We start from the raw sequence: 9,271 nt of genomic DNA, 5'->3' as shown, positions 1-9,271 counted from the left end.
TATCAAGGAATGTCAACTCAACCTTTTTCTCTTCTCTTTCTTCTTGTTTGGCCGAGAGTTTACACACACACACAAAACACTCACAAACTCTCTCTAAAATTCACTCAAGACTTCTTCCTCTTCTCCATCCAAGATCTCGAAAAATAGGAAGCATTCAAGGAAGTTCTTCCACAAAAATCATCATCTAAGGTAAGGTTTTACTTGGATCTATGACTTGTATTCCTTATTTATCAAAAATCTCTTCCTAATCCATGCAAAAATCATGATCTTGCACTCTAGAAACCCCATAATCTCGAAAAGTTCATCAAGGAGTGCAAAGGCCAAAAATCACTTCATTTCTTCCAATCTTTCTTCAAGAACCGAAACTACCCCCTAAGGTGAGCTTCATACCCCCTATTTTATGTTTTTATGAGTTTTATGGGGGGGGGGGGAATACAAGTGAAAGTGTAGATCTATATGTGTTTTGTATGCCTTGTATGATTTCCATGCTTATATGTATGCTTTTATGTGTTTTAATGTTGGATCTAGCCATAAAACCCCTCAAAACCGAGATATAACTTATGTTATATGATTTTAGCTTCAAATATATTTCTACATACAAAGTGTTTCAAGAAAAATGGCTAAGTGGTTTAGTAATAATTTTCTTTGGGTTAAAAACACAAATTTTGGGCCAAAAATGTGAAAAATACAAAATTAAGGGCCCAAATTGACATTTCACAGATTCTGATGGATGAAGTGTGCCAAAACAGTTTCCATAAATCAATTTCTGGAAATACACTTAATTAGAGGATTAAAAACATGAATTTCAAGCTTAATGGGCTAAAAATGAAAATTTCGGCCCAATGAGGCCCATTATGCGAATTTTTCTGTTTTGGAGGGCTAAAACTGTGATTTTCTGTAAAACAGTGGACTATAAGTGTTCCAAACCCTTTTCAAAGGTTTAAAATGCTTTTTAAATTAAAAAGGACCAAAGTTGCAAAAATTTTCCAATTTGGGCCAAAATTGTCAAAGTTGCGAAAAGAAGGGATTAAAACCAAGAAAACTGCATTTTTAGGGACTTAAACTGTTTTCTATGAAAAATATGCTGAAAAATATTAATTTCAATAATTTTTGGTGTTAAAATGTCAAGAAAAATTGTTCAAGGACCAAACCGGGAAGTATTAAATAAAAGGGTTAAAAATGTAAATTTACAAACAATGAGGGGCTGAAAACAGAAATATTTCAAGGCTAATTCAATATGTACAATTTGATCAAATAATGGCACCGCGACTATCGACGAAATACAATACATTACAACTCCAAAAGTCGTTGTTAAACGAATTGGCTCGGTCTCGAGCCAATAGAAATCTACAACTACTAACACTACGACACTACGATTCATACAAGTAACGTTTGGTAATACATATACATACGAGTGTGCACAGACGTCTACGCACCATCTTCGGGCCCCAAAAGTGTAAAATCTTGCTTGTTGGTCCTAGCTAGCCCAATGACCTGATCTTAAGGCCCGAAGACGCATATTTATCTACGAGGTGTTGAGTTTCACCGACTTGGCACAACGTAGAGGGACTTTCAATGGCTTGTATACCACTGGTCCCCAAGGGTCCTTGGTGTTGCTAGAAAAGTCTGCATATTTTACGAGGCGGGTCGGGGACCCCTCGCACGCATATTATCCCCAACCGATTAATAGAGTCATCGAGGGCTTCGTGTCCTCTTTCTCTTCGGATGTGGGACTACACCTAGTCAGGGCGATTGGATAACGCGATTAGTACTGACGACGCCTTCGGGATCGTTAGTATATCTATAAACTGGGCGTTTGTGTAACGCGGGTTTGTAGTAAATAATCCTGCTCGAGAACCTTCCAACGTCGCCTGGGACTGACATTATACGCTATGCAATGTTTTCAATGTAACTTCATGTAATTCAAGGAACTAGGAGAACATCGGGTTTTCCTAGGGTTTTCAATACATACAGATTTGAAATGCATGCATCTTCAATGAACATTTTTTTTCACAAGTATAGAAACAAACAAGCATACCTATGGATCTTCACAAACGTTTTCGAAAGCTTTTCTTTTCAGAAAATATCGGATTTTCTGGTGGTTTTTCGAACAATACAAACATTCGATTTCAAACACTACTTATGAACTCACCAACATTTCATATGTTGACGTTTTTCAAAATACTTGTATTCTCAGGGAACCAGTGAATCAAGGGAAACCATATTCAGTGACGGTTGCAGTTTATTTTTGTATGAATGGAACAAATTAATTTTTGGGAATGTAATGTTTAAACAATGTATGACATGTAAACACTACTGGTTGTACTATGTTAATGAATGGTGACGAATGTTGTTATGTTTCATATATATTCAATGTTATGGTATTCAATTGAGTCACGACAGCCCCCGGACGTTTCCGCCGTCTGGTTCGGGGGTGTGACAGGTTGGTATCAGAGCTTTGTTTATAGTGAACTAGCATGTCGAGCCATACATTGATATGCAACTATAAACCAAAAAGAAGGACTAACATAACTCTGAACAAAACAAGTAAATAAAATACACTTGCTTGCATTAGGAATAAGGACCTAACGCCGAATCAAACACAATAACACTGGTATCTCGGTTAATTCGGGACTGTTCTTAGTGATACCAAGGAGTGAATGTAGCCTGATCAACTACATTCTCTCCAAAGTAAAACTAACACACGTCTTGATGAGATCGGGATAGCTAGGAAACCTAAAACTATACCCCTTAACACCAAAAAGAGAATGTATGTTTAGTCTGCAATAGTGGAAGAGACATAGGATAACATTAGTGAACTTTTACGTGTTTGCTATGTGTTGCGAATCTAGGATTGTGTGCTAAATGATAGAAGTACTTAAGTCCGTACCATACCCCTAGTTAGTAGGATCACAACCTCACCGAAACCACGTACACTCAACATCTCTCCGTTTCGTGACAAAAAGATGCCCCTCCGACCTACTCGCGGAAATCCCGAACCAACCCCGCCCGAAGTTGACTCCACTGCTTTCCAGGCAGCCGTGTCCGCTGCAGTCACAGCAGCTATGGCACAACTTCACCGAGGGAACAACGGAGGAGGTAACGGGCAAGGATCCGGAAGTTCGAACAATGGGACGAACCAAGGAACCACTAAAACGTGCACCTACAAGAATTTTGCGAACGCTAAACCCCGAACTTTCAACGGCACTGGAGGAGTGATCGCTCTGAAGCGATGGATCGAGAAGGTAGAGTCGGTATTCGAGATATGCGAGTGCCCCGAGCAGATGAAAGTGAAGTTCGCGGCCTGCACTTTTGTGGACCAAGCACTCACTTGGTGGAATGGACACGTAGAAGCTATGACACTCCCTGTTGCCAACTCTATTCCCTGGGCAGAAATGAAAGAGATGTTGACGGCTGAGTACTGCCCCCGAGGCGAAATACAGAAGATGGAACAGGAACTATGGAATCTCACGGTGCAGAATGGGAACATCGATGCTTACATATCGAGATTCAGCAAACTATCTCTGTTGTGCCCGGGTATGATTACGTCAGAAGGAAAGAAGATTGAACGATTCATCTGGGGACTGACATCCCCCATTCAAGGGAATGTGATAGCTGCGAACCCTGAAACTTTTGACAGTGCAAAGAGATTGGCAAAGAGGCTATATGATCATAACCACAAAAAGGGCGAGAAGCCAGTGGAGACTGAGAAGAAAAAGGAGAGTGATGGTAAGAAAGGATGGAACAACAAGAGAAAGGGGCGTCAGGGCCCCGAGACCTCTAAAAAGCAGCAGACAGTGGCAGTTAACGCTGTCACTGCACCGGTTCCAGCCACACCACATGCTCCAGCCTCAGCTACTTCAAATGCTTCAAGACCCTATTCCGGTAATGCTCCCAAGTGCAATAAGTACAGTTTCCATCACCATGGAGAATGTAAGGAGTTCCATTGCACCAGTTGCAACCGAAGGGGACACACTGCAAGGTTCTGCAGAACGTACCCTCCTAGGGACCAGAGTCAGGGGAACAACCAAAACAACAACAACAACAACAACCACCGCAATAACAACAACACCAATACCGGCGGCAACAACGCAGGGCCTAGCCACACCTGTTTTGGGTGTGGAAGGACGGGACACTTCCGTCGGGATTGCCCTAACAACAACAACTCAGGAAACAGAGGAGCAGGAAGAATGCTGACCATGGGTCAGAGTGATGCAGTTCAGGACCCCGCAGTTGTGACCGGTACGTTCCTCCTAAACCACACTTATGCATGCATCTTATTTGATACCGTAGCAGAGCGAAGTTTCGTAAGTGAGAAGTTTAAACATTTACTAAAACAACAACCCCAGAAGCTAAATGAAACCTATACGGTGGAAATGGCCAATGGGAAAACCGAATCCACTAGGAAGATCTACATCGGATGTACCCTAACCCTCAACCAACACGTTTTACGAATAGATCTGATGCCAGTATCAATTAGGAGTTTCGATGTGATTATCGGCATGGATTGGTTAAGTCCCCACCATGCTGAGATTATGTGCCATGAGAAGGCCATTCGCCTTCGTCTCCCAAATCACGAAACCCTAGTAATTTACGGAGACAAACCCAGTACGAATCTCCGCCTCATCTCGTGCCTCAAAGCACAAAAACACTTGCGAAAGAACAATTTGGCGTTCTTGGCTCACATAGTGGACAAGACCAAAGAAGAAACTAACATCCAAGACATTCCAGTAGCGTGTGAATTTCCGGACGTGTTTCTCGAAGATCTTCCAGGAGTACCCCCAGAGAGACAGGTTGAGTTCCGAATCGACCTCGTTCCAGGAGCAACTCCTCTCGCTTAATCACCATATCGGTTGGCTCCTGCCGAAATGCAGGAACTGTCTAGCCAACTAAGTGAGCTTCTGGATAAGGGATTTATCCGACCTAGCTACTCGCCATGGGGAGCTCCGGTGCTCTTTGTCAAAAAGAAGGACGGATCTTTCAGAATGTGCATCGATTACAGGGAGTTGAATAAACTCACTGTTAAAAACCGCTACCCACTCCCCCGAATCGATGATCTATTCGACCAGCTCCAAGGAGCTAGTTATTTCTCCAAAATAGACCTACGGTCCGGATACCACCAACTCAAAGTCCGAGAAGAGGATATTCCTAAAACCGCTTTTCGAACCCGCTACGGATATTATGAATTCGTTGTAATGCCCTTCGGTCTAACAAATGCACCCGCCGCATTCATGGACCTAATGAATCGAATCTGTCGACCGTTCCTGGACAACTTCGTCATTGTGTTTATCGATGACATCCGCGTCTATTCTCGAAGCAAAGAGGATCATGGCCAACATCTCCGACAAGTCCTAGAAACTCTGCGAACGGAAAAGCTGTACGCCAAACCCTCCAAGTGCGAGTTCTGGCTCCGGAGCGTGAATTTCCTAGGTCACGTAGTTAGCCAAGATGGAATTCATGTGGATCCCTCTAAGGTCAAAGCTGTGGAAGGATGGGCAACTCCGACTACGCCCACAGAAATTCGTCAGTTTTTAGGCCTAGCAGGCTACTATAGGAGATTCATCCAAAACTTCTCTAAGATCGCCAAGCCGCTTACCTTGCTTACGCAAAAGGGCGTGTCATTCAAGTGGACAGACCGACAAGAGATTGCGTTTCGAACCTTGAAGCAAGCTCTTTGTAGCGCTCCTGTACTATCTCTACCTGAAGGAACGGAAGATTTTGTAGTTTACTGTGACGCGTCGAATCAAGGCTTAGGTTGCGTTCTCATGCAACGCGGAAGAGTGATAGCATATGAGTCCCACCAACTAAAGACGCACGAAGTAAATTACACGACCCATGACCTAGAACTGGGAGCTGTGGTCTTCGCTCTAAAAATTTGGAGGCACTACCTGTACGGTACAAAGTGCACCATCTTCACGGACCACAAGAGCCTCCAGCACATCTTGAATCAGAAGGAGCTGAACATGAGACAACGAAGATGGGTGGAATTGTTAAACGACTACGAATGCGAGATCAAGTACCATCCAGGCAAGGCAAACGTAGTAGCCGATGCCTTAAGTCGGAAGGAGTACTCTAATCGCCGTACGAAAACACACTCGATAACCATTCAGTCTCATTTGGCCACTCAAATTGCATCAGTCCAGGCAGAGGCTATGAAAGCGGAAAATAGAACTAGCGAGGCATTACGCGGAATGGAGAAGAACCTAGAAGTCAGGGAGAATGGGGTATACTACTTCATGAACCGTATTTGGGTCCCACAAATCGGAGGGTTTAGGGAGACCGTTATGAAGGAAGCCCACAAGACACGATACTCCATTCATCCTGGTTCGGACAAGATGTATTTGGACATCAAGCAACACTACTGGTGGCCTAACATGAAGGCGGAAATCGCAACCTATGTTGGTAAGTGCCTTACGTGCGCCAAAGTAAAAGTGGAGTACCAGAAACCTTCCGGATTGTTACAGCAACCGACAATCCCTGAGTGGAAATGGGAAGGGATTTCTATGGACTTCGTGACCAAACTGCCCAAGACGTCGGACGGACTGGACACCATATGGGTAATAATCGACCGACTGACGAAATCTGCCCATTTCCTGCCAATCAAAGAATCCTACAAGATGGAGAGACTAACACGGTTGTACCTGCGAGAAATCGTAAGACTCCATGGAGTGCCAAAATCTATTATCTCGGATAGGGACAGTAGATTCACGTCGCGGTTTTGGCAATCACTCCACAAGGCAATGGGAACTCATCTCGATATGAGCACCGCGTATCACCCACAAACGGACGGTCAAAGCGAACGAACCATCCAGACGCTCGAGGACATGCTTCGTGCATGTGTAATAGACTTCGGAAAGTCTTGGGACACCCACCTACCGTTGATCGAATTCTCATATAACAATAGTTACCATTCGAGCATCAAGGTGGCCCCTTTCGAAGCACTGTACGGGCGTAAATGTAGATCACCGTTATGTTGGGCTGAAGTAGGTGACACCCAGCTAGCAAGAACGCATACGTCGGATGGGACAATAACAGGACCGGAGATTATTCGCGAAACCACAGAAAAGAGCGTTCAGATCAGAGCTTGATTGCAAGCATCGCGTGACAGACAAAAGAGCTACGCTGATAAACGGCGAAAGCCCTTAGAATTCCAGGTCGGCGATCGAGTATTGTTGAAAGTCTCACCCTGGAAAGGGGTTATACGTTTCGGAAAACGGGGAAAGCTGAACCCGCGATACATTGGACCTTTCGAAATCGTCGCCCGAATAGGCCCGGTAGCCTACAGACTACAACTACCCGCGGAGCTAAACGGTGTACACCCCGTGTTTCACGTCTCTAATTTGAAAAAGTGCCTATCAGATGAAACCCTTGTCATTCCTCTTGACAAAATCGAAATTAATGAGAATCTCCTGTTCGTCGAAGAACCAATCGAAATCATGGACAGGGAGGTGAAGCGTACTAAGCAAAGTCGCATCCCGATCGTGAAAGTACGGTGGAACGCAAAGCGTGGGCCAGAATTCACGTGGGAACGCGAAGATCAAATGAAGCAGAAGTACCCTCACCTATTCTAGCATTCTCAAATCTAGCTTTCAAACAGAATTTCGGGACGAAATTCCCTCTAACGGGGGGATGATGTCACAACTGAAAATTTTGAGCCATGTAATCTATACATTCAAGTTAATGGGAATCAAAAACTTCAATCAAATACATCATACAAGTACTACAAGTAGTCATCAAACAATTGGAAAACCCTAGAAGTTCTTGTTAAGTCTATTTTGGACTAGAACTTCCTTATTGGATCCAAATGGACCAATAAGCTTCCAATTAGACTATCATGGGCTTAGAACCCTAATTGGTCTCTAATTGGACCCACACTAAGTTATTTCAACATTTTGGGCCATATTGGGCCTAGAATGAAATAAATTAAGGACTATGAACCATAATTAACCTAATTTGACCCTAACAAGTTACAAAAATCACATATTAAATTTATTTGGACCAAAAATCACTCAACTTAACCATGAAAATTGGGCTTAAGTATTTAAAGCCCAAACATTCTCTTTTTCTTCCAACATTTTCGGCCCAAATCAAGCCCATGAGAAAGGAGTTGACTTAATACATGCCACCTCACTAATATCCCACATATCTCCATGCATGGACCAACATGTATCAAGGAATGTCAACTCAACCTTTTTCTCTTCTCTTTCTTCTTGTTTGGCCGAGAGTTTACACACACACACAAAACACTCACAAACTCTCTCTAAAATTCACTCAAGACTTCTTCCTCTTCTCCATCCAAAATCTCGAAAAATAGGAAGCATTCAAGGAAGTTCTTCCACAAAAATCATCATCTAAGGTAAGGTTTTACTTGGATCTATGACTTGTATTCCTTATTTATCAAAAATCTCTTCCTAATCCATGCAAAAATCATGATCTTGCACTCTAGAAACCCCATAATCTCGAAAAGTTCATCAAGGAGTGCAAAGGCCAAAAATCACTTCATTTCTTCCAATCTTTCTTCAAGAACCGAAACTACCCCCTAAGGTGAGCTTCATACCCCCTATTTTATGTTTTTATGAGTTTTATGGGGGGGGGGGGAATACAAGTGAAAGTGTAGATCTATATGTGTTTTGTATGCCTTGTATGATTTCCATGCTTATATGTATGCTTTTATGTGTTTTAATGTTGGATCTAGCCATAAAACCCCTCAAAACCGAGATATAACTTATGTTATATGATTTTAGCTTCAAATATATTTCTACATACAAAGTGTTTCAAGAAAAATGGCTAAGTGGTTTAGTAATAATTTTCTTTGGGTTAAAAACACAAATTTTGGGCCAAAAATGTGAAAAATACAAAATTAAGGGCCCAAATTGACATTTCACAGATTCTGATGGATGAAGTGTGCCAAAACAGTTTCCATAAATCAATTTCTGGAAATACACTTAATTAGAGGATTAAAAACATGAATTTCAAGCTTAATGGGCTAAAAATGAAAATTTCGGCCCAATGAGGCCCATTATGCGAATTTTTCTGTTTTGGAGGGCTAAAACTGTGATTTTCTGTAAAACAGTGGACTATAAGTGTTCCAAACCCTTTTCAAAGGTTTAAAATGCTTTTTAAATTAAAAAGGACCAAAGTTGCAAAAATTTTCCAATTTGGGCCAAAATTGTCAAAGTTGCGAAAAGAAGGGATTAAAACCAAGAAAACTGCATTTTTAGGGACTTAAACTGTTTTCTATGAAAAATATGCTGAAAAATATTAATTTCAA

Source organism: Lactuca sativa, chromosome 4 (assembly GCF_002870075.4).
Source record: "Lactuca sativa cultivar Salinas chromosome 4, Lsat_Salinas_v11, whole genome shotgun sequence".
NCBI classification, from domain to species: domain Eukaryota; kingdom Viridiplantae; phylum Streptophyta; class Magnoliopsida; order Asterales; family Asteraceae; genus Lactuca; species Lactuca sativa.
The sequence above is the reverse complement of the archived record's forward strand: the minus strand, read 5'-3'. Positions refer to the sequence as shown.